General features: G+C 35.3%; 1 long non-coding RNA gene across 1 annotated transcript; it reads right to left on the reverse strand.

Moving 5' to 3' along the window:
* Window positions 1-11,374: 11,374 nt before the first annotated feature.
* On the reverse strand, window positions 11,375-13,011 carry LOC131954958 (uncharacterized). The gene is made up of 2 exons (XR_009388814.1): window positions 12,943-13,011; window positions 11,375-12,627 (listed from the first exon to the last, which is right to left on the reverse strand). It is a non-coding gene; the product is annotated as an uncharacterized LOC131954958 (long non-coding RNA).
* Between the last annotated feature and the right edge of the window lie 14,879 nt (window positions 13,012-27,890).

Below are 27,890 nucleotides of genomic sequence, written 5' to 3' on the forward strand. Positions count from 1 at the left end.
GTCAATGTAGTTTCTATTTCTTTCAGCTCAAGGAAGTGGGGCCGCTGTTCGTTCCAAGAGATTCAAGATGCCCTGCAATCTCCTCTTTCAAAATGGTATTTATTTTACATGTAATTCAAATACCACTCTGCACACTCGGCAATTTTTCCCTAATTAGTTTGGCCAATTTCATGGCATATAAGAAACATGTCCATTGATTATCATGAATGATGATGCTTTTCGTTTATTTTCCCCGAAGCTTCAGGTTAAATCTATTTTGTGTTAGAATATTTGCTATGTATGCTACTCTATCCTAAAACTCTTAGTTGTTAAAGTATATTACAATTTTTATTTTCATAGGTTTTTTTTATGTATTAAATTATTCAGATTTCTAGACACCTTAAAAACTTTTAAAAACTTTAAAAAAAAATAATAACAGTTTGAATATTGTTTGATTAGTCAACAAGTTGGCGATCCCCCCCCCCCCCCCCAAAAAAAAAAAGAACCGTGTGACACCATTGGGGGTCAAGACAAACAAATTGGGAACCCGTGAGCTTGAGGCTACCTACCCTTTATGTTCGCTTTCTGAGCATTAATCTTAAGACAACCTCTGCCTTCACAAAGTTTTACTAAAATTACTAGGCAATAGCGGATTGGGGGGGGGGGGGGGCTGAAAAGGCAGCAGTCAAGGGCCCTCGATATTTAGGGACCCCCGAATTTACTTGTTCATTGTTGGTTTCACTATAAAAAACTAAAGTTGTAATGTTTGCTTAATTTATTTTTATTTCAAAATATCAAACACGTACACACACTTAAATATACATACCAGCTGTCATCATCTACAAGGCAGACATTGTTTTTATAAAGCCGAAGCTCCCTACAATAACATAGTCCGGACCAGCAATCGTTTAAGAAAATGATTTGATCTTATCGTTAAAAACAAAAGCAGCGAAAGCATTGTGACAAATGATTGACCCATATGTAAAAAAAAAACAATTAAAAGTTATTTCGCATCAGATCGCGTTACATGTTGGTAAAAAATATTTTAAAAATAATACTGTATAGGGTCTACACTGTGAATTAGTTCTCACTTCAAAGCGTTAGGAAAACCAGCATTATAGGCTAACCCTAGTTATCAATTGAAAATTTCCTAACCGTCTTTAAATTGTGTTAAAATAGCATTCCATGTTCTTTACCAATCATAGGCCACTAAAATAAGAGTTGTTCCCCATGAAAAAACTTCGAAACACCCCGTTCTTCATCATGCTCCCTAAAATAGGCCTCTTATACATTTTATTTCTGGCACACAATTCGGTTGATCAACTAGTTTCTGGAAATAAAACACTGAATCTCAACAAAACAGGATAGAAAAACATGTTTTACTTCAACATGTGAGTGCACGAGCGATCAAATGACGCTTTAATCCAATTTTTTTAAGGGCAGGAAGTTACCAGTTTTGAAGTGAAAGTTAGGTTAGAATTGTTGCTTTATTTGCCGAATTAATGAGAATTAAAACCGAAACTAGACAGCAGGTAGGAGCTACAAAGGATATGGCAAGGTTTATCTTAAGAGTATAGAAAATTTTGCTGTAAGACCGTAGCTCATTGACAGTGGCGGATTAAGGAGAGCAACAGGAGACCCCAAAACTCGGGGGTCTCATAAAGGTTCTCTTTTCAACAACAGTAAAAATAAATTTCCTATCGATTTTGGTTTGTTTCGTACAATACAAATAAACGGCGAATCTCCAAACCATAAGTTTTTTTTGTCCTCTAAATTTACATGTTCGAAAGTATGATATTTTTTTTCTCCCATGGAAATATACGTTTGTCCCTTAGTCGGAAATCAACGAAGCTGTCATCGCTTCGTGTCAAATAATATTTATTTGATGTGAGCTCTCCCTAAAGAAATAAATGTGTTTCTGATTTATCTTGCTTAGCCTATAAAATACCACCAGTAATATATATTACATCAAGCTAGCTTGCTTGTCAGATCTGCAAATGTATAATGGACGGATCACACATGATAAAATAATATAAAGTGACATATCTATTATTATAATCATATAATGTGTTATGATGCATGTTCCAAGTATAGATTTGATCTAGTGAATGTTGGTGGGATAGGTATTTTAAACGCATGGAATGATGACGCATCTAGTGTGACACTGACGTTTTTGGGTAGAGACTTGATGCTGGGTATTGTGTGTGAGTTAGTCTCATTTTCTTCGTCTTGATGAAATTGTGTACGAGAGTGCAGTACGAGAATAAATATGAGAATAAACATATTTTCATCTTGTCGATTGTCGTCACATGTGTTGTCTGGATGAATAATTATATAATGGTAGCCCACGGTTACAATATCTTCACATGGTAGTGGATCTCGAATGGTATTGAATTTGACAACTCAAACCTCTTATATAGCTAAACATTGTTTCTTCCATTTGATCTAGATAAGCAGCACTATAACTTTAACATGTTTACTACAGTAGGCCTATTTAAAAAAATAGGTATGGAGAGATGTTTTTAAATTTTCGTATCTGAATCACATTTTCGTATAGTTTCATTTCCAAAAAGATAAGTTATAATCAAGCACGATTTAAAAGTACTGTAGTTGTATTATCAGGGTTGTAACACATTTATCCTGGATGTATACCTCTCAAGGAATAGAATTTGTAATTGAATATTATTCTCTTGTGAGTTTCGCCATTTAAGCCTGCTATTTTTATTTTTATTAAAAACGATTTTAAACACAGTCTTACCAAGTCATGTTAGACAAAAGCGTTCCTAGACTAACTGAGCTTTTGCTAATTAACGCGATATGACGCTAGTATTTAAAAGGATATGCTCCGTTTTTTTCCTATTATTTACCATTTTAGATCTGAAGCCTTTCGAATAGTTTTACTAAGTTTCGCACTGTTTTTTAGGGCATCTTTTACATACATTCAAAATACAAGCACAGAAAGGCTAAATGCATTGCATTTTTCAGTGAAACTGCTGTGAATGTTTAGGTTTAGAAATTGATTAACAATAATAATTATCTTTCAAAACTTAGAAGGCTGGAAATAATAATAACAATTATTTCTAAAGTATAGTTAGAAAATTCCTACTAAAAATAATAATAATGATAACAATATGATAATAATAACGATAATAATAATGATAAAAAATAAAAATAATACCATAATAACAGTAACAGTACCGTTGGCTTGGTAAAGCGGTAAAGATCATACTTGTCCAGAGCTCAAAACTCACGGGTAGGTGAGGCTCGATAGCTTGAATATTAACCCATCCAGGGAAGAAATTTTCAACAGCAAAAAACTGCTGTCTGATAGTCTTTTGTTAGATGGAAGCGAATCCTGAATGGAATAAAGGTTGAAGTCGGAACTAATGGGCCATAGACGCGTAGTATGTTGACACATATTGCATGAACTAATGGGCCATAGGCGCGTAGCATGTTGACACATATTGCGTGAACTAATGGGCCATAGGCGCGTAGTATGTTGACACATATTGCGTGAACTAATGGGCCATAGGCGCGTAGTATGTTGACACATATTGCTGAACAGTGATGGAGGAGATACCTTCTGACATTAAAATTTTAATTTTTTTTCTCACAGAAGAGTTTGAACACTATTGATAATCCTGTTTCATGTGTAATTTAGCTTAGGTTTTTAAAAGAATATAAATATGTATTATAGAAGAGTGATTATTATTTTTAATACAAAAGTTTAATACTTATTGAAAATGTGTTTAGATATCATGGACACCAATGGCTGTTTGTTCATGGAATAATTTCAAGTAGAATTGCTAATAAAGTAAAATTATTCCTCGTAAGTTAATTTTTAGAAAACATAATTACGTCAATTTTTCTTCCAACATAGTAGAGTAAATTAGTATTAGAACATGTACCTTAATTTTGGTTAATTTTATAACGCAAATCTTAGGTTTTAGACTTAAGATATTTTGTTTTTTACTGTTTAAGTACTCACGCAATAAGATGTACGCACTCGTATAATAGTATTTAGTGCACATAGGAGTTATAGACTTCATTGGTTTGAAATATTTAGAATCTTGTATTAGAAAATGGTTACATGACAAATGATCTCATGATAAATGGTCTCAGACAAAATATCGTAGAACAATAAATGATCTCAAGTACTAATGATATCATCGGCAAACGATCTCAGATAAAAATAACTCATACAAAATATCTCACTGCAAAATATTTATAATATTTATAATCTAATATATAAAGCTCAATTCTGTATTTAAAAATACATGTTTGTCGTTGACATACTTTGATGGATTAAAGTGTTAGACTATTATCGTGCGCATTTGTCTAAATTTATGAGTTAAAAAATTACTATTGAAAGTGTTGGGAAATAATTTTCATTTTTCAAACTGATAGTAATAATTATCGGCATGTTCATTAAACACAATTTAAAAAAATTAAAAAAATTCTAATTATGTCTGAAAATTATTTATATTTAGTCCTTTAGCACTTACTTCCCTTTGATAAATTAGGAAAACCCAATTACTTCCCTTTATAAAACATTGCATTAGTGGAAAAGAATTTACTTTTTATTACTTTGTTTTGGTGTTGGGGAAAAAATAATTACATAATTAGCGGGGATTGATCAAGTGCAAATGTTGTAGGTATTTTACGAATAAGCTTGGAGTATTATAATTGTTCTATAATACTCCAAGCTTATTCGTAAAATACCTAAAACATTTGCACTTGATCAATCCCCGCTAATTATGTAATTATTTTTTTTTTTTAATTATAATTGTTCGATCCACGAAGAAGATTTGATGTAAGTAAACTTAAGACGCAAGACAACAGGACAAAGTTTCAGGTCACCCTAAAGAATCGGTTTGAAGCTCTACAGACAGAAGAGAAAGATCTTGATTCAGTTGAACACACCTGGGAAGTATTTAAGCAAGCCACTATTGAAGCCTGCGAAGAGGCTCTAGGAGGCAGAGCGCCAAACAGGAAGCCCTGGATCACAGATGATACATGGCAGAAGGTGGAAGAAAGAAAAAGCCTAAAGAGCGAACTAAATCAAGCAAAAACACGGCAGCAAAAACAAGCAGCAGCCGCTCGATATAACGAAAAGGCTAAAGAGGTGAAAAGGAAACTAAGAAATGACAAGAGATTGTTTATAAATGAAATGGCAGAGCAGGCCGAAACAGTTGCCAGTAAGGGAGATCTCAAGACGCTCTATGCAACAACCAGAGCTCTGAGTGGGAGGAAAACCAATACCAACAGGCCAGTGAGGAGCAAAAATGGTAAACTTCTAACGTCAATTGAGGAACAATTGGCACGAAGGAGAGAGCACTTCCAGGAAGTACTAAACGGTCCAGCACCTCAAGATCCACCAGACCTGGAGCCAGGGGAACCCCTTAACATCAATACCGAGGAAATCACCAGACACGAAATTCTCAGCGCCTTAAATAGTTTGAAGAGTAGCAAGGCAGCAGGACCAGATAATATCCCAGCAGAGGCATTAAAACAAGGTGGGGAAGAAGTAGTAAATCGACTTCATAAATTACTTAACTTAGTCTGGAACACAGGATAGATCCCAACCGATTGGAAGAGGGGCCTCCTTGTGAAGTTGCCTAAGAACGGTGACTTATCTCAGTGTGGAAAATGGAGGGGCATTACCTTGTTGTCCATACCAAGTAAAGTCCTTACCAGAGTTATTTTGGACAGAATGAAAGAGGCGGTTGACCTTAAGCTAAGAGAGGAACAAGCAGGATTCAGGAAGGAAAGATCTTGTACAGATCAGATAGCCACTCTTAGAATTATTGTAGAACAGACGATAGAATGGCAAGCCCCGCTTTACATCTGCTTTGTTGACTTTGAGAAGGCCTTTGATAGTGTGGATAGGCAAACAATATGGAATCTGTTGAGACACTATGATGTACCTGCTAAGTTAGTGGAAATAATCCAGCAACTTTACAATGGATTTTCATGCCAAGTTAGCCATGCAGGGAAACTGTCTAAAGAGTTCCAGGTCAACACAGGTGTGAGACAAGGATGTCTGCTGTCGCCCCTCCTCTTCTTGGTGGTTCTCGACTGGGTGACACGCACAGCCTATGCCAATTCTGGAAAAGGTATTCAGTGGACACTCACGGGGAAACTAGAAGATCTGGAGTTTGCAGATGATCTTGCCTTACTCTCGCACAGGCTACAGGACATGCAGGAAAAAGTTGATGCATTAGGAGCCATCTCGCAGCGCGTAGGTCTGAAGATCAACAAAGAAAAGACGGAAATGATGAGAATTAACAATAAACAGGAAGCTTCAGTGACAATAGACGGAAGACAGGTAAATGATGTGCAAGAGATGGTCTACCTTGGCAGCAAGATCAGCAAAACGGGAGGCACAGAGGAGGACATACGCGCTAGAGTTAATAGAGCCCGCTGCGCTTTCACAGTCCTGCGACCCATATGGAAAAGTTCGGCCATCTCCATTACCACAAAAATTAGGATATTTAACGCTAATGTCAAGGCAGTTCTGCTGTATGGAGCAGAGACATGGAGAGTCTCCAAGGCAAGCACAGCAAAGATACAGACCTTCATGAATAGATGCCTTAGACAGATACTGAAACTGAGATGGCAGGACAAAGTGCCGAACTTGGAACTATGGAGGAAAGCTAGGCAGGAGCCTATAGGTGTGCAAATAAGAAGGAGGAAGTGGCGCTGGGTGGGTCACACACTGCGAAAAACTCACACAAATGTTACACGCCAAGCGCTTGAGTGGAACCCCCAGGGAAAGCGGAAGAGAGGGCGCCCAAGACAGACCTGGAGGCGGAGTCTTCTTGAAGAACTGAAGCCAATAGGGATGTCTTGGGAGATGTCAAAATTAATAGCCGAGGATAGGAAGAAATGGAAGGAAATGGTGGAGGCCCTATGCTCCATAAGGAGCAAAGAGGACTAAGTGAAAAGTGAATTATAATTGTTCATTTGGTTTGGTTTGGCACCTACGTTCGTTTAAATGAGTGCAAAAAGACTATGAATAAGTTGGGGTACTATAGTCGATTATTAAGCTTTTTTCGTTTTCGTTTGTGTATTTTTCTTTGGGTTTGTGTTTGTATTTGTGTTTGTGGTTGGTTTTGCGTTTGGATTTGGTTTGTTTTCGTTTGCTTTTTCTTTCGTTTTTTTCTTTCGTATGGTGTTTGTGGTTGTGGTTGGGTTTGTTGTTAGGTTTTTGTTTTCGTTTGCTTTTTTGTTTGTTTTTTCTTTGTGTTTGTATTGGTGTTTGTGATTGTGGTTGGGTTTGTTGTTAGGTTTTTGTTTTCGTTTGTATTTGTAATTGTGTTAGCGTTATGTTTGGGTTTTGTTGTTTTGGTTGGTTGTGGTTTGGGTGGGTAATGCCGGGTTTATGATGATTACTAAACACACAGGTAATGGTCTTTAACAGAAAGGTTTTTCACAGAAGCCAGAGCAGGGCCTGGCCGGGACGGCTAGTAATATATAAAGCTCAATTCTGTATGTGATAAGTTTGTCGTTGACATACTTCGATGGATTTAAGTGTTAGATAATTAAAGTCCTTATGTCTAAATTTATGAGTTAAAAAAATACTATTAAAAGTTTTGGGAAATAATTTTCATTTATCAAACTGAAAGTAATAATTTTCGGCATGTTCATTACACAAGTTTTTAAAAAATATCATCTTTTACAAAAATTCTAATTATGTCTTTATTTAGTCCTATAGCACTTACTTCCCTTTGATAAATTAGGAAAACACAATTACTTCCCTTTATAAAACCATTACATTACTGGAAAAGAATTTACTTTTTATTACTTTGTTTTGGTGTTGGGAAAAAAAATAATTACATAATTAGCGGGGATTGATCAAGTGCAAAAGTTGTAGGTATTTTACGGATAAGCTTGGAGTATTATAATTGTTCATTAAATTGAAACAGGCGCGTTCGTTTAAGTGAGTGCAAAAGACTATGAATAAGTTGGGGTACTATAGTCGTTTATTAAGCTAAAACAGGCGATTCCGCCCCGGGCTAGACTGTGTGCACTTTGCGTTTATAGTTCGCGTTAGTGTTTTCTTTGTGTTTAGGTTGGGCTTGCGTTAGTGGTTGCGGTTTGATTTGGTTCGTTTTTGTTCTTTCGTTTTTGATTGTGTTTTTTTCTTTGGGTTTGTATTTGTGTTTTTGGTTGGTTTTGCGTTTGGATTTGGTTTGTTTTCGTTTGCTTATTCGTTTTTTTTTTTGTGTTGTTATTAGTTGGTTTTGGTGTTTGTGGTTGTGGTTGGGTTTGTTGTTAGGTTTTTGTTTTCGTTTGCTTTTTTGTTTGGTTTTTTCTTTGTGTTTGTATTGGTGTTTGTGATTGTGGTTGGGTTTGTTGTTAGGTTTTTGTTTTCGTTTGTATTTGTAATTGTCTTAGCGTTATGTTTGCGTTTTGTTGTTTTGGTTTTGGTTGGTTGTGGTTTGGGTGGGCAATGCCGGGTTTATGATGATTACTAAACACACAGGTAATGTGGTCTTTAACAGAAAGGTTTTTCACAGAAGTCAGAGCAGGGCCTGGCCGGGACGGCTAGTAGGTTATATTATTTATAATTTTTAAGATAATTTTAATCTATTTCAATATATTTTACGTTTCGAACGTTTTTGCAAACTGTTACACGCATTGTGAACTTTAGTGTAATTAAGGCTTTCATCAATGTAATTATTTTATGTATTTTTATTTCTTATACATTTCATATGAAACACTATAGTATATCTCACAATTATTCTGTGTAAGCAAACAAAATCAACAAGACAGCAAAAGAAATTGATAAAATCGCCTAAAATAATCCCAAACACTATAGGCCTACATATTTTGCCGTGAGATATTTTGTCAGAGATATTTGTTCAGAGATATTGTCTGAGATTATTTGTCCATGATATATTTTGATCTTATATTTTTGTCCTGATATATATTTTTCCGCGAGATCAATTTTCCTTGAGATAATTTGTCCTTTTGAGCATTTGTTCTTTTGATCATTTGTCCTTTTGATCATTTGTCCTTTTGATAATTTGTCCTTTAGATAATTTGTCCTTTTGATCATTTGTCCTTTTGATCATTTGTCCTTTTGATCATTTGTCCTTTTGATCATTTTTCCTGAGATAATTTGTCTTGTCAGCGTGGGGGGGGGGGTGCAAATCGAAAGTTAAGGGGGGGGGTGCAAATCGAAAGATTGAGGGGGTGCAAACTTTGTCCCCGGGAAGGGTCGCTACGACTCTAGGGGTGACACACCAATGACACACAAACATGTATCTCACATAATGGTACTATAGATCGTTCAATAATTAATTACATAAGACGCCTAAGATCTGTTTGCTCGAATTTCAAAAATCAATAAGTAATTTTCTACAGCTTGATTCATCTAATCTTTGCGCCGTCTGTTATAAGTTTTCTTAATCTTAAAGGTTCTTTTACCGCTTCGTCGTCTTTCATCAACCCCTTTCAACCTTACCCTCGTGTGATGTGATCATAGGTCTAACTCTTTAACCACAGACCTCTCATGTTCTGTCTAACTCTATCACCTACACCATATACCTCTCATGTTCTGTCTAACTGAACCACCAACACCACAGACCCCTCATGTTCTGTCTAACTCTTCAACCAACACCACAGACCCCTCATGTTCTGTCTAACTCTACCACCAACACCATAGACCCCTCATGTTCTTTCTAACTGAACCACCAAACAACACATCAAGTCACATTTGAAAGTGAACAGCATACTTTTCGTCTTGTAGCATCTAATCTATTCTCTAAACATATTCTAAGTGAAACTTCATACCTTTTATGTTCGTATAGTCTACATGTTACAATTAATCCTTCTGTTACTTTGGTCAATCTCTTACATCACGTGATGTCTTATACACAAACCCTTCTGTTTCTTTCGTCCACTTGATACACATTGTGATTTCCATCAGATCAAACTTTCTGTTTTTTTTAAACTTCCTGTTTTCTTTTGTTCTGGAAATTCCACAATAGTGCCTGTCAGTAAATACGTCCATGTCTTGTGCCACTAATCACTTTTTGAGATCTGTATTTCTATCGACAATCCTGAGAAACTTCTATCTTTTAAATATTTTTGAAACTCTAATTTGGTTTTAACTTTATTTTCACCTGATGAATGTTTGTGTTTGTGTATGTTTTGCACCTGATTCATTATTAATAGGTATTGCTAAACTTTCTTTTGATGACAATGTATCGCAATCTCGGAGTGAACCTAGTCTACTAAGATTATTTCTACTAAGATTATTTCTACTAAGATTAGTTCTCCTAAGATTATTTCTACTAAGATTATTTCTCCTAAGATTAGTTCTACTAAGATTATTTCTACTAAGATCATTTCTACTAAGATTATTTCTACTAAAATTATTTCTACTAAGATTATTTCTACTAAGATTATTTCTACTAAGATGAACATTTTGTTTAAAATTTAAAAATACACATACCGTACGAAATCATTTACTAAGGACAATGCAGTCTTCAAATCTTTTCAAATTGAAATTAAAAATTCGTTATCAATTTTTCTAATAAATTTTTTTTTCTCGACCTCAACGAATATGAATTGGTATTGACCCCTCTATTTTTAAAATAACACAGTTGTGTACACATTTTAACTACCTTAGTAATTAGTTAAAGTAATTAGTTAAAGTAATTAGTTAAAGTAATTAGTTAAAGTAATTAGTTAAAGTAATTAGTTAAAGTAATTAGTTAAAGTAATTATTTAAAGTAATTAGTTAAAGTGATTAGTTAAAGTTATTAGTTAAAGTAATTAGTTAAAGCTATTAGTTAAATTAATTAGTTAAAGTAATTAGTTAAAGTAATTAGTTAAAGTAATTAGTTAAAGTAATTAGTTAAAAGTAATTAGTTAAATTAATTAGTTAAAGTAATTAGTTAAAGTAATTAGTTAAAGTAATTAGTTAAAGTAATTAGTTAAAAGTAATTAGTTAAAAAAATTAGTTAAAGTAATTAGTTAAAGTAATTAGTTAAAGTAATTATTTAAAGTAATTAGTTAAAGTAATTAATTAAAGTAATTAGTTAAAGTAATTAGTTAAAGTAATTAGTTAAAGTCTACCGCAGCAGCTTGGCGAGGCGTGAGCGAGGGGCACGAACCGCACCTGCCGAGAGTTAACCTGGTGATGCCACTGTATACGGTACACGATCAGTACACTTTTACAAACCTCGGGGCACTACACGATTTGTAAAAATGCTACAGATCAGCATTTAATGTTAGGTCATGTTAGCACGTGTCAGCACATGTTAGCACATGTTAGTACATGTTAGCACACGTTAGCACATGTTAGCATATGTTAGCACACGTTAGCACACGTTAGCACATAAAGATTTTCTCCATGTGTAGGGTAACACAAACCATATGCAAAATACAAACAGGTTTTATTGAAAATATGATGATAAGCGAAATATGCATTACGTTTTATGAATTACACTTGTACATTTTGTTTCATTTCATAAATTTACAAAGAAATTATCAAAAACAAATTGTGTTACAAAAAAGACTTCAAAATATGCAAAACATTACCACAAATAGAATAACTGTATTGAATTCAACAAACACCAAATGTATCTGAAATGTATCTGTGTGTTCATCATCTATGCTGAAATTATACAATGTGCTAGTACTCAACTATTTGCTTTTATCCAAGTACACACTGAAACACACACATACACCCATACAGGATAAAAACAACAAACTTCGCCCAGAACTTCACGAAAATACATTATTTAGCCCTAATAAAATATTTTAATTCAGCACGTCCCGATGTTCATGTCTATCATTATCTATGTAACCCACGTTGAAAGGGTGTGGATAGGAATATTTTGTTGATTTAGTTAAATTAAAAAGGAGCAGAACAATCTATCTATAGACAGTTTTCAGAGAGTTGTGAAGACATACCTAAGCCGAGGAATATGTTATTGTGAGATAATCTCAAATAGGGAACCTAACATTAACTGGGCAGATGGGATCATTTTTCTAAATAAGATAGAGTAAATTGCAGCTGATTTTGGTATATCTTGAAAACATGTAGAATTAAATATACACTTTATTGATTTGTAATAGGTATTGGTTTCTTAGGTAACTCTGTCTAGTTTTCGTGAAAGTGGTGGTTTATAAAAGATTTAATAAATATGTTAATAATTACTTTGTTACGTTAATAGCATCTGTCTTGTCTTAAATTTCTTGGAAAGATTAATTGAATAGATTGGCCTCTGTCTAAAATTTCTTGGAAAGATTAATTGTATAGATCGGCCTCTGTCTTGTCTTAAATTTCTTGGAAAGATTAATTGAATAGATCGGCCTCTGTCTGAAATTTCTTGGAAAGATTAATTGAATAGATCGGTCTGTCTTGTCTTAAATTTCTTGGAAAGATTGATTCAGTAGATCGGCCTCTGTCTTGTCTTAAATTTCTTGGAACGATTGATTCAGTTGATCGGCCTCTGTCTTGTCTTAAATTTCTTGGAAAGATTAATTGAATAGATTGGCCTCTGTCTTAAATTTCTTGGAAAGATTGATTCAGTAGATCGGCCTCTGTCTTGTCTTAAATTTCTTGGAAAGATTGATTCAGTAGATCGGCCTCTGGGTTGAGATTGTGCTTAAGCTCTTTCTTCTCCACTATCAACAGAAAAGCGGAAGTTAAGAGGTTTCATTGCATTACATTACAGCACATTACGATACATAAAGAGATAGTTAAGAGGTTTCATACCATTACCTTACAGCACAATAAGATATACTATATCTTTCAAAATAAATCCGTGTACGAATATTAAATATTGCTTTTATTAATCAAAACAATGTTACATTAAAACGCAATTTTTCTGATAGTATTTATCTACTTTTGTGGTTTGCTTAGTCTAAAAGACAATAATTTGGAAACGAAACACACATTTTAAATAAAAAGAGAAATTAAAATTGTTAAAAAATACTTACATAGATATGTATTTCTTGGGTAATTGCTTTTGATGATAACGACAACGACAACAATGGCGATGACGATGACCAGAACCCGCCACCAGCAGAGATTAGGGCCTCTGGACCATCTGAAAACGTGTGACAGAATTTTTCGTTTCTTTTGTTTTTCATAAAAAAACATTTGATACACACCGTAAAACACCGTCACTAATTAAAATTAGTGAGTTTGGCAGCTGTTGATTAGGGGTGTCTGAAGAGCACCCGCAGACCACAAGTACACACATTTCAGCCTGCACGAAACTAGCTGAGATATCCACCAAATCTCTACATTGATGCCAGACAGCAAAAATCTAACCGGCAAAAAACTGGCATAGACTTGACCAAGCATAGAATTAACACCAACTTCACAGACGAAAAACACCAGCTTTATACTTAAAATAAACCTACAAAGTGAAGCAGCCTAAAAATGGAATTTTCTCAAATCATTCACAAAATTTATTATTACACTACACAAAGTTAGTTACAAGCTTTTATTACAAGCTTAACTTGCTTCCTCTGTCGTCAGTCTGTCTGTCGTCAGTCTGTCATCCTAGATCAAAACGGGCGAGCAAAATTGCGAACACTTCTTACTGACACATTTGTTTCAAAGTTAGTACGATGGTCAAGTTTTGAAGACGATGCAAATGACATAAAATTAGACTTAATTCGATGCTTAATTAATATTTTATGAATTAATTAAAATTTTCTTAAATTAGTAGGCTGCCTTGTACTGCTCTTTCCGCACTATCATACGCAAGTTATTATGTTCATTCGGTGCGCAACATTTTTTTTAGTCATGCAACTCTATTGTAAACAAATAGTTTAAAGTACTAAAAAAACTGCATGAAAAACGATTTAATAACAAGCTTTTAGGTAATAATGCACTAGAAAATGCACTCAGTGTCATATGTGGAAGATGAAGTCGTAGTCTACAGCTGAAATACAAGGAACTTCATGTTGTGTGAAGTACTCACCTTCTAAAGTTAGAGAGAACGTGACGTCAACAGTCTGGTACCTGTTGCATGAAGTGACGTCAACAGTCTGGTACCTGTTGTATGAAGTGACGTCAACAGTCTGGTACCTGTTGTATGAAGTGACGTCAACAGTCTGGTACCTGTTGTATGAAGTACTCACCTTCTAAAGTTAGAGAGAACGTGACGTCAACAGTCTGGTACCTGTTGTATGAAGTACTCACCTTCTAAAGTTAGAGAGAACGTGACGTCAACAGTCTGACACCTGTTGTATGAAGTGACGTCAACAGTCTGGTACCTGTTGTATGAAGTACTCACCTTCTAAAGTTAGAGAGAACGTGACGTCAACAGTCTGGTACCTGTTGTACAGACTCAACCTGTAGTATCCCACAATTTCCATCAGCTGATCACGTGACACCAGGGACTTGTTGATAAACAAAGTACCCGTGGACGAGCCATAATCACTGGGGAAAGAAATAAAAAAAAACGTGTTTTATCGACGTTATGAAAAACCGAATCATGACTTAAATTTGTAAAAACAAATGAAAACATAACTTTAAATAAAGCTTCAGGTCGAATTCTAAGAAAAACATACTAGAATGGAGGATTTTCAAACTTTGAATCAGCCTGGAGAGTTTCATTGATGTACCACTTCCTTGTAAGCGTGCAACATGCGTCTTTTGTAGCGGTCACCGTCAGGTCAATAATTTCAGGTGAGGTGAGCAGATTGATCTTTTCTGGGATCTTTGATCTTATTTTGATGGAATCTGTGGAATGATGTTAATGTTTATCGCATATAGACATAAAGAAGTTAACTTTATATAGAATAGAATTGTCGTCAATGTGTAGAGATGACTTTACACATATCAGTGTAACTCAATTTGACCCACTTCTAATGCAGCGATTTCGTTCAAACTGTCCAGGTACTTTCTACAAGTCTATCTATTTTTTAATAATTTAATTTGATGTTTAATTAGTCATTAGAAATTAATTCTACGTTTTTGAAGCTAAGAGGAGATAACAAAAGCAAATCACTCGATAGATTACTATATTCAATAACAGAAGGGGAGATAACTAGCTAGACGCTATCAACCGACCAGTCTGGTGAGCTGTGGTTCACACCGAATGTTTACAATCGCGGAGGCGGTCGATCTAGTGAAGGCTATTAGGGGCAGATAATATAGTTTTGTTAAATGATTTGAAACTAAAGGGAGGTAACAAGATTTACTGGATCTGGTTGTTGTCGTCTGTAAACTGTCGTCACTGATAGCTGCTTTCGCATGGGGGTGGGGGGGGGGGGGGGAGAATAATCCTCATTGACAAGACATTGATAATGTTTTAAAGCAAATATTTTTAGTTGCCTGATGTAGCCCCACCTACATATGACCCTATTGTAGCCCCCACCTACATATACCATATAGCCCCACCTACCTATGACCCTGATGTAGCCCCACCTACCTATGACCCTGATGTAGCCCCACCTACCTATGACCCTGATGTAGCCCCACCTACCTATGACCCTGATGTAGCCCCACCTACATATGACCCTATTGTAGCCCCCACCTACATATACCATATAGCCCCACCTACCTATGACCTGATGTAGCCCCACCTACCAATGACCTGATGTAGCCCCACCTACCTATGACCCTGAGGTAGCGCCACCTACCTATGACCCTGAGGTAGCGCCACCTACCAATGACCTGATGTAGCCCCACCTACCTATGACCCTGATGTAACCCCACCTACCTATGACCCTGATGTAGCCCCACCTACCTATGACCCTAATATAGCCCCACCTACCTATGACCCTGATATAGCCCCACCTACCTATGACCCTGATGTAGCCCCACCTACCTATGACCCTGATGTAGCCCCACCTACCTATGACCCTAATATAGCCCCACCTACCTATGACCCTGATGTAGCCCCACCTACCTATGACCCTAATATAGCCCCACCTACCTATGACCCTGATATAGCCCCACCTACCTATGACCATGATGTAGCCCCACCTACCTATACCATATAGCCTCACCCACCTATAACCCTGATGTAGCCCCACCTACCTATGACCTGATGTAGCCCCACCTACCTATGACCTGACGTAGCCCCACCTACCTATGACCCTGAGGTAGCGCCACTTACCTATGACCCTGATGTAGCCCCACCTACCTATGACCCTGATGTAGCCGTCATAAAAGATGTAGCCCTCGCTGTTTGAGATGTTACATTGGTAGCAGCCCGTATCGACGCTCTTGTTCAGGTTTTTTATGCTCAGCCTCGTCCTGTCCTCGTTAAACCTGTACCGGTACACGTCAGGGAAGTTCTCTGGTACAAACAAACAAATAAACATACAAACAGGAAGTCGTGTATTCATTCATAGATTTAAAAAAAAAATACAAGGATTTGCTCGAAACATATATATTGGTGTATCTCAAACATGAAAACCATTTTTAACCTGAAAAAAAAACGCCTAAACAACATGAATAATTCATAATCGCTTCAAAAAGCAAAACTTTTAAAGTATTGAATATTCTAACTCTTGAAAACAAAATAACTAATAAAACACAGCATTTCTTCTGCTTCGTTCTTAATTTTTAGTGTTGGGAGGTAACGAGATCTGCCCGAGGGTTTGAACTCCAGACTTTTTACCAATTTATCAACCATGAGTTTTTGCCGACTCGACCACGCCTCCATCACAATTTAGGATATGTGTCAACTGATTATGCGCCATTGAGGCCATTAACTCCGATTTCAGCCTGCTTTTCTTTTTGGATTTGGTTCCATAGCCTTTGTCCAACCAAGAACAAACTACAAGAGAGCAGTTTTTTTTTAAATTTTGGAGTTGTCTCTCCTAGAAAGGAGTGGCTGTCCCCAGCTAACGAGCCTCATCTGCCCGAGGGTTCGAACTCGAGACTTTTCGGTTTAGCAACCATGAGCTTTACCGACTAACCCTGACCTCCAAAACAGTATATGATTCTACACACCTTTACAATCAAAGTCTATTTTCCTAGACCAGCCCACTGCTCAACAAATAATGTAGTTGTTAATTCCATTCCTACCTTCTTTGAAAACCTCCCCGTTCCTGTACCAAACAGGTTTTTCTAGTGTCTCTTTAGCTGCCGCCTTAGCCGTACAGTTCAATGTGACGTCGTGTTCTGTAGGGTAAGTAAGGGGCCCAAAAGAACTCTCTCTCATGGGTGCAGCTATTTAAAGTGGATGTAATCATTAATGTAGCTCATGAATATTTACACATTTTGTACTTGTTTTAAAATATGGATTTAAACGATTTTTTACCGAAAAAAAAAACAACCCAAAATTAAACTAGTCATTGTCCAAATTCCTAACATTTAAAGTATTTTGTGCTTATATTTTGGCTTGTTTGATCTCTATAAATGCAATTTAAAGTTCAACATTGGCGCTGTAAATCTTTTTAGAGATTCTCTGTGTCTTATTTGGTTATTCTAATATTTACATGCTTTGTGTTTTTACTTTTTCGTATATACGAAGTATAGAAAAAGTATTGTAATCGTGCACCAAAAAAACAATGAAATTTCGACAGTTTTCACCGTTTTACTCCGCAGTCCTTCATCACATCCGGAGTATAGAGGACTTATTTTAATCAGGCAAAAATTATAAATACAAATATATAAACATTTTGGCGTTTTATGCGTTATCGAGTCGTAAAAACTGGACTTTGCAATTCTTTTCGTATGTCTGTGTGTGTGTGTGTGCCTGTGTGTAAACACGATAACTTGGGTACCGTTACAGCTAGGTTGATAAAATTTCATATATAAGTATTTTATTAACATCGTAGATCCTGATCAACTTTCGAGCGATTTCCGATAAACGGAAGTGGTACTTTTTCTACTTTGAATTTTTCAAAAGCCTATAACTTGAGAACTATATCAGATGGATGAATGACATTTCACATATAAGTAAAAGATCTACTTTCTGTCAAATTTTGAGTAATTTCCATTGATTGAAAGTACTAATTTACGCTATTTCCGATTTCTCAAAAAACGCATGTAAATTTATAAAGTACTAATAATATTCCGCACTATTATGCACGTTTTATTTGGCGTTCACAGGTGTGCAATTCTTTTTTTCTACGAGATTTTATTCTATTTTAAAAAGTTTAAGTATTTAAAATGGATTAAAATTCATGTCTATATCCCGAGTACCCAATCCCTGTTTTTTTTATAATAGAATATTCGAGAAAGTTTAGGGGAGATCGCTCCCTAACGCTCCACTGATCTTTATCTCTTGCTGTGCTCTAGATGGGGTGGGGGGTGATCTTGGACTAGAGCCTCATATAAGCTTGAAATACCACAAACTGTTAACATAATGCATGTACCTGGCATACCACAAACTGTTAACATAATGCATGTACCTGGCATACCACAAACTGTTGACATAATGCACGTATCTGGCATAATAACAAACGTCAAACAATTCCAACGTGTTTCAATTATGCCTAATACATTATGCTAACATATTCTCAAATCATGGGAAGCGTAATTAACCATAAAAGTTCATCTGTGTCAATCTTATCATCACGTGAACAACAGGTGTTCATTGACAATAAAAAGATCTCAGAGCCAAAGAATCTTCAGTCGTTGAACAACGTGAAATATATCCAAATACGTGACCAAGTATCAGTTGAATGGATATACTATTCGGTAAGGTGGTCATTTACTTACTTTAGTACGGCACTAGGTGGTCATTTACTGGATACTTTAATAAGGCACTAGGTGGTCATTTACTGGATACTTTAATAAGGCACTAGGTGGTCATTTACTGGATACTTTAATAAGGCACTAGGTGGTCATTTACTGGATACTTTAATAAGGCACTAGGTGGTCATTTACTGGATACTTTAATAAGGCACTAGGTGGTCATTTACCCGATACTCTATATGGTAAGCCACTATATAGTAATTCACTGGTGCTTATACTAAAATGTTTGCATACATCAAAGTATGGTTGCTATGGCAATGACGGCCAAATTGAAAAAAAACCCGGCTTTTCTTGATGAATTCAAGGTTCCAAAACTAGCATATTTAATTTTCATAAAATTCAATCTCGAAGCAATATTCTTATTAGAAAAAATCTGTATATTAAAATATCTAAACATGTATCGAATATGTATGTTAATTAAACATAACACATTTTTGATGCTCTTTACTACAAAGTCAATGCCACTCTTAACAACGAGGCCCAGTCATGGAAAGATTATCATCATCCGTGGTCGTCCCACCAACGGCGTCAAGTAAGCCTGTGTGTCTGAATTTCAACCTAGTCCCAAGTCAATCACTACACTCAGTCCCAAGTCAATCACTACACTCACTCCTACACTTAAGCAGAGCTTTTAAACTAATTCATCAACGATATATCAAATATAATTTGTTGGCGCTGCTTAAAAACAAACAAAAATGCTGTGTTAAATAGAGTCGAATTTCGAATATGTATAGCGTTTCTGGTGGATAGTTCATCCGTGAAATGTCTACCCAAATTTGTAGTCATGATTTTTTTAGCGCAATTTCCATTCTGGAGAATTGCGTTTATTAACTCGTCATTTCTGGGAATGGATGGATGAATGAATGAATGAATGAATGTATGGATGAATGTGTGTCCGGGCTTTAAGTCGTATCTCCTCCTCAACGAAGCAATATCGATGACTAGTTCCAAAAGCAATTATGTTAAGCAAGTTACGAGAATGAGCATTGGCCATAAAAATTCCGGGTTTCTTTCATGTATTTCCCGGAAAAGCCAAAAAACCTCAAAAAAATTCAGTTTTTGGCCCATATCTCGGCAACCAGACCACTTAGCGACTTGAAACATGTACCATTCGATTCCTGCCATAATTTAGAACAATATTGCCGAAGAAAGTTTTGAAAAATATCCTCTCGTTTGGTCACAAATTTTAAAATTACATAAACACCTACAAACCGATCGTTCTTCTAGCTTGAACGCACCCCAGCATTATACGTCAGAGCTATTTTTAGATAACATAAGGAAATTGCGCATAAATGTCACTAGACTTTTTTAATTAACTTGTTTATTCTGATAAATATGAATAAAACGCAGTCGTATTTCAATACAGATTCGCCATCGCAGTGGAGTGCAAGAGAGACACGATTAACGATGTGGCGCTGTTGTTTGAGGCGGTGCTGAGCACGGACCATGAAGAAGTACTCATCAACCACCGAGTCAACGAAGCGTGGGACACAAATTCGCAGTGCTGCTGCAACGATATTTTTCCGTTTGCGAACAACAAGGAGTTCCGGATGAAACTGGCAATGAAAGAACCTACTGCTAATGTAAGTGTATGGTACGTGTAAGGTAAGTGCGAGGTCAGGGTGAGGTCAGGGTGAGGTCAGGGTGAGGTCAGGGTGAGGTCAGGGTGAGGTCAGGGTGAGGTCAGGGTGAGGTCAGGGTGAGGTCAGTGTGAGGTTAACGGGTGGTCAGTGGGAGGTCAGGGTGAGGTCAGTGGGAGGTTATTGGGAGGTCAGTGTGAGGTCAGGGTGAGGTCAGGGTGGGGTCAGGGTGAGGTCAGTGTGAGGTTAACGGGTGGTCAGTGGGAAGTCAGGGTGAGGTCAGGGTGAGGTCAGGGTGAGGTTAGGGTGAGGTCAGGGTGAGGTCAGGGTGAGGTCAGGGTGAGGTCAGGGTGAGGTCAGTGGGAGGTTATTGGGAGGTCAGTGGGAAGTCAGGGTGAGGTTAGGGTGAGGTCAGTGGGAGGTCAGCGTACATCAAAAAATTAAATAAATTCATCTTGTGGTGTTAAATCAATTTAACACATTGAAGACAATGAGGTTGAAAAAATTAATTTTTCTTTCTCGTATACACGGTATAGAGCAAGTATTTTAATCATGCACACACATAACATAACAGGCTGACGTAGTGTCTGTTTTATAGGAAAATTCGAGAAAGTTTAGGGGAGATCACTCCTCATTTATTTATTATGCACTTTTCAAATATAAAAAAGTACTGTTTCACAGATGTAATGATTCTACTGTTTTATAAACATCGATCGTAATGTAAAATGTTCTCACAAACAAACATAAAAGAGTAAATTTGATTTCCACTGTATTTTGAACCTAAAATACAGTAAACTTGAATCTAAAACTAATACTTAGCTTAACTTTACACTTGCATATAAACGAAATCTTAAATCAGAATGAAATGTTCCAAACTAATACTTAGTTTAATTATACAATAAAACAAACGAAACCCAAAAAAAAAAAACAAAAAAAAAAAACAAACGAAACCCAACACCCACATTGTAAACTTATTTATTACTCAGAATTTTAGAGTAATTTTTGTATTGTATGCCGTTTGCTCACTACTTTGATGCTTGGGGGTGGAGTGGGGTGGGGATGGGCTATTTTCAAAACAAGTTGACCTGAACATTAAATAAAAAACCATAAATCCAGGAAACAAAATATGATGTGTAAATCATCTTTAAAAATTCGTTATAATGGACTTTAGAAAAATAAGCAATATAAGAGTTTTGAACAGCTCATTCTTTTTACATGAGCGTGTGATATTTTAATACATGAACGTTTGTTTATCCCGCGTGAGCAGATATTGGTTGACGACAACACGGAGTACCAGAAGACTGACCTTATGGCCTGCACAGAAGCCTACATCGTCTGGACGAATGTGACGGTGACTCAAATCATTATGACTTAAACACTTTGTTACAACGTCGTATCTTAAACACTTTGTTACAACGTCGTGTCTTAAACACTTTGTTACAACGTCGTGTCTTAAACACTTTGTTACAACGTCGTGTCTTAAACACTTTGTTAAAACGTCGTATCTTAAACACTTTGTTACAACGTCGTGTCTTAAATACTTTGTTACAACGTCGTGTCTTTAACACTTTCTTACAACGTCGTGTCTTAAACACTTTGTTACAACGTCGTGTCTTAAACACTTTGTTACAACGTCGTGTCTTTAACACTTTGTTACAACGTCGTGTCTTAAATACTTTGTTACAACGTCGTGTCTTTAACACTTTGTTACAACGTCGTGTCTTAAATACTTTGTTACAACATCGTGTCTTAAATACTTTGTTACAACGTCGTGTCTTAAACACTTTGTTACAACGTCGTGTCTTAAACACTTTGTTACAATGTCGTGTCTTAAACACATTGTTACAACGTCGTGTCTTAAACACTTTGTTACAACGTCGTGTCTTAAACTCTTTGTTATAATGTCGTGTCTTAAATACTTGTCAATGTTAAAATGGATTAACTATTGGCTCCGTTTTCAACGTTATGTCTTTATAAAGTTTAAATTGGACTGTTATGTCATTAAGTCGTATTTACATTGTCCTTTGATAAACAGTTCTATAATTGTATCGTCTTAGACTCGTCTTGTTTACATGGTTCTCTTTTCAATAAATATCATAGCTACTTTGACATGTCTATAAAAGTTACTACAGTTTAATTGGTTTGTCTTAATTGCCTGCATGGTTATTTTGTTCTGAGTCAACCATTGCAAGTCTCATATCTTACACATAAATAGCTTGTCATAGTCACTTCATGTTTTGTTTCATCATGGTTGTAGTTTTATTTTATTTTACTTTCGTGACTTTTGAAATATTTGTACAAGTACTTTGAGTTTATATTTTTGTTGATGAACGAATGGGTCAAAACAAACTCTGCTGTGCCTTTCATAATAGTTGCAGTTCAGCATCCATCAACTACGTGCCATAAATAGGGCTTGTAAGTAGGTCACCAACTACTCATTTTCGCATTTGCCAACTAGTTTTTTTTTAAGTAAACGGGAATATTTTTTCTGTGACTGTAAAAAAAAACAACAGAAAAGTTACTTCCGCTATTTTTAAGTTATTTAAATTCGTAAACAATGATTTAATAGAGGACAAGATGTATGCGAATGTAAAGAAAAATATAGCCTACGTCAAAGAGTGATTTTTTTCAAGAAGGGTATTGTTTCCTAGTGTGTATTCTAACCCATAATACGTTGCTCTACACGCAGTTACTATATTAATATAATATTATAAATAGCCAACCAAAGCGCCCTAGTACTTAATTTAACTCTAGTATGAGTCAACATTTTATAACTGTTGTATGTTGGGCACTTTTGGTATTTTAACATCACGAAGGCGGGGTCCAGAAAAATGTACGGGCATTTTTATCTATTATAAACAGTTAATTTAGTTTGAAAATATATATCTCTCCTTGCCTAAAGAGATTTGAAATTGTGAGAAGGACCAAGACTTACAAGCCCTATTGTGTTGAACCTCTGTTAGCTGCTTGAAATATTCATCCAACGTGCATCTTAGTATCCTGGAATGAAATGTCTTCTGACAAGTCACACACTCAGTCATGAGAAGCTGTCCATCGTCTAACTCTCTAAGTGGTAGTACTAGAAAAAAGGCCCAAAGAAAAAAAAATGTGTTTAGGCCCAATATATATAGCAAATGTTTATATCTATAATATGAGGCTGGTGGTAGTGTGTCAGTCATTATGTCCATCACTCAGTCATCGCTATAGATTTTGGAACCATAAAAGTGAACAGCATACGCAGTGCTTTTTTCCTTTCATCGAATAGCCTTATTATAAATAGTTGTGTAGGTTTTATTTATATAACGACTTAAATTTTGTGTATAGTTGGCACAGTTTTTACTCTTTCGCATATCATTACATGAAGAAAATATTTAATACACCCAGTTTGCTAAAACAATATTTGCGCCTAGATTTCTAGAAAAAATTGGATACATTTTAATAACAGTATGTTCGAAAAAAACTAATTAATCAAAATGTTTAATAATTATGCCTGGGGGGGGGGGGGGGGTAATTTAAAAAGAAATTCAACTCACGCTAGTAAAAAAACGTGAATGCAAATTCCTCGGATGTCTAAGGGACATTATTGTTGGAATAATAAAATTAGCATGGACTGATAAAATGCAATATGGAAAATACGGATATTTTAAATACTGCATTTTTTAAAATTTATGAATAAGTTGGGGTATTATAGTCGCTTACTAAGTTGGTTCATGCGGATCCGCCGGCGTCCCGACAGGGTGCGATTTGGCGCACCGGGCTAGACTGTGAGCACTACACGTTTATGTTTGCTTTTAAGTTGTGTTTATGTTATGCATTTGCGTTAACTGTAGCTTTCCCGCGTTTGTTTGATTCTTATGAGTTTTTGAAATTATATTAATAATTTTGAATACATTCTTTTTAATAGCTGTGTCATTATTTAGTATGCTCTTTTTTAATAATAATTAAGAGAAGACACTGCTTTTTAATTTGCCTAGTACAATACTATAAAAATGAGCTTATTGGGCACCCGTATTCAACTATTTAAAGAGGAGTGATTTGTCATTGTAGTCGTTTAAGAGTTTGCCTAATTTTCACTCTAAACTACATGCATTTTTTTTTGTTTTATCCTTGAAGCAGTGTATGATAGTAGAACAGTTACTGCTGAAGTATAAATATATATATATATATATATATATATATATATATATATATATATATATATATATATATATATATATATATATATATATATATATATATAAATATATATATATGTATATATATATATATATATATATATATATATATATATATATATATATATATATATATATATATATATATATAAATATATATATATATGTATAATATATATATATATATATATATATATATATATATATATATATATATATATATATATATATATATATATATATATATATAATATTATTTTATTGTTTTTGGTCGGATTTTGAGACCCCTATCTTACCTGCCCCATCCCCCCCCCCCCCCCCCCCCACTCAGCATCGTCCGTTCTTTCAAATAGGTTTTAAAACTATCTTTTTTTCGGTGCAGGTTCTCTTTTAAACTTTAGTTATATTCTTCTTTTTTTATTAAATAAAAAAAATCCATCACGTTCTCGCTGTGCATGGTTCCCAGTGTAACAATCATTGCAAACCCCCACCCCCACCCCTCCCTTACGTAGAGCCCACTTCGTCATGCAAAGTTCCATACATATCGCCCAGTGGATTCTATAAGAAAATGTAGGCCTACTGACTACTCACACGTCGATACATTAAATAAATCTACTTTAACTTTAGATAAACCATTTGATCATGATCTGATAGAAATAGTTGAAAACTTTTTTTAATGGCAAGATATTTTTTGTAATTGTGGAATTGATTGAACTGAGACTTAAACTCAAAACTTTAAACTGTTTTTTAATGCAAAAACGTTTTATAAATAAAAATACACACCAACACACATTAGTAAATTAGTAAAGCAGAAATATTTAACCGTGTACTGTTTTATGCACGAGAAATTTTACATGTACACATTGTTTTTTTACAAGCTTTTATTTAACTTGCTTCCTCTGTCTGTCAAAAATCTTTCGTCAGTCTGTCTGTGTAAATCTAAACGCTCGAGCGAAACTTCGGGCACTTCTAACTGACAGATCCGGTTCAAAGTTGGCACGTGGGTCAAGACATGAAGACAATGTATTCTGACATTAAGTTTTACTTAAATGGATGCCTAATTATTTTGTTATAAATTACTAAAAATTGTGTTCAAATTAGTTGGCTGTCTTTTCCGCACTTTTATACGCGCGTTATAATGTTCATTGGGTGCGCAAAGGTTTTTAGTCATGCAACTCTATTGTAAATTTTTAAATATAAAGTAGGCCTACTGAATTTGTTTCCTAAAAAACGATTTAAGAACAAGCTTTTTGTTATAATGCACTAACAGGTAGAAAATAAACGACACACTATTTTTTAAATAGCTACTATTAAGTGCATATAATATAAAAGCTTATATGAATTTTTAGAAAATAATACTCTTATAAAACATGTCTTCACACATTTATTGTTGCCTTATTTTTATTTTAGTAACATGTCCTTTGAAGTTTCATTCTAGTTTTTTATTTTTGTTTAAAGTATTTTTATGGACTGTGATTTAATTTAATTTAAAAACTAGTTTTGAATTTGGAACAAATGTATAGTTTTTGGTAACTAAATAAACGTTTTTCGAAAATCTTAATTTATCTGATTTATTTTTCAACCGAATTCTACAATATCATTTTAAAAATAAATAAACAAGAAATTTAATCAAATAATAATAATTAAAGGCACTGGTGTACCTCGGATAAAAATAAATCGATGTTAAACAAAACATTATTTTGATTTCTTATGTCCTAGCTATCAAGCTGAAACATGCTGTCGTCGGACTGGGCGTGGTATGGCCGTGTTTTGACCCGGCCAGTAATAGGGTTGATAAGTAGGTCACCAACCAGTTCTACGGCTCAATAAAACCTGAATGAGCTATAAAACTGGTTGGTGACCTACTTACCAGCCCTATTAGATCAGAAGCTAGGGGCGGCGCACATACACTAGAACCAGGAATCTTGGGGGGTCGGTTACTAAAGGATAGCTGAGACATGTCAGGGCAGGGTTAGATGCAGAACAAACGTTACGTATCTTGTAAACTGGTGGCGCTCATGGCATGTCTTTAGTCTAGTGTAGTATTTTCTTCGTTATAAATATACGGTCATTTAAAGAGTAGCATACACTACGGATTGGGTGGGTAAATATAATCATAATAATAATGGTAAATTCATATTATAATGTTGCGTCAGCCTGCAGCAATGCAGGGGCGGGGTAAGTTAGTGCAAGAAAAATCAATTAACTATGCTTTCAATAAAATTAAGTTTATTTATTTAATATTGTCAGCATATTTTTCTCCACAAAAATATGTATCTTTAAGAATTTCAGATACAGCTGAAGAGTCTGATCTCTTAGCTTCGGACAAAGTATGACAAATAAACAAAAGAGAGAAGCGCCTACATGGATTATATATATATGTATTTCAAATAATTAGTAATATATATATATATATATATATATATATATATATATATATATATATATATATATATATATATATATATATATATATATATATATCACTGGCCTCTGTGAAAAACCTGTATGTAAACATGTGTGTTTAGTAATCAGCATATACCCGGCATTACCCACCCTAACCACAACCAACCAAAACCAAAAAAAAAAACGCAAACATAACGTTAACACAAATACAAAAACAAACGCAAACACAAACACAAACCCAACCACAAATACAAAGAAAACACAAACAAAAAAGCAAACGAAAACAAACCAAATCCAAACGCAAACCCAACTACAAACGCTAACCTAACCCGTACACACAAAAAAAACTCAAAAGCAAACAATAAACATAAACGCAAAGTGCTCACAGTCTACCCCGGGGCGCCAAAACGCAACATGCTGGGGCGCCGACTGAACCGCCTGTTTCAGCTTAGTAAACGACTATATTACCCCAACTTATTCATAGTCTTTTGCACTCACTTAATTGAATATAGGCGCCAAAATGAACAAGGGAAAACCCGGGGCGCCAAATAGCACCCTGTCTAGGCGCCGAAGGGTGCCCGGATTTGATTCACTTCAAGACTATAGTAACCCATCTTATCCAATTGTTTTTTCAGTAGTAAAACTTTACACCGCTAAATGTCATCTTAAAAACGTCTTCTTTAAAATAAAGGTACGCACTTTTGTGACGTAAAAAAAGGCAACGTTCAGCATGTTTGGTGCGTTTGACAAAAACAAATTCCCCTATGTGCGCAAAAAAAAATGACAGACAAAAACGAATGTGCCAAAAAAAGATTAATTAAAAAAACGTTTTGACTCATTTTCAGATTTTTCCCGGACATGGCGAGTTTTTTTCTGACACCCCTAGGTGTTCCCCTTCCACCCCGTTATTTAGCTCAAATAAGGAGATTTTCACTCGCGGTCATGTTTTAGCCCTCTCCGAGGGCTTTGAGTCAAACCGACAGTTTTCCGAAAAGGCCAATCCATTTACCTAGGTGCATGCAAAATATTAGCCAGATGTGCAGAGCGTAAGTG

The sequence above is a fragment of the Physella acuta genome, unplaced genomic scaffold, assembly GCF_028476545.2.
Source record: "Physella acuta isolate Inbredline_101_S28 unplaced genomic scaffold, ASM2847654v3 ptg001044l, whole genome shotgun sequence".
NCBI lineage: Eukaryota > Metazoa > Mollusca > Gastropoda > Physidae > Physella > Physella acuta.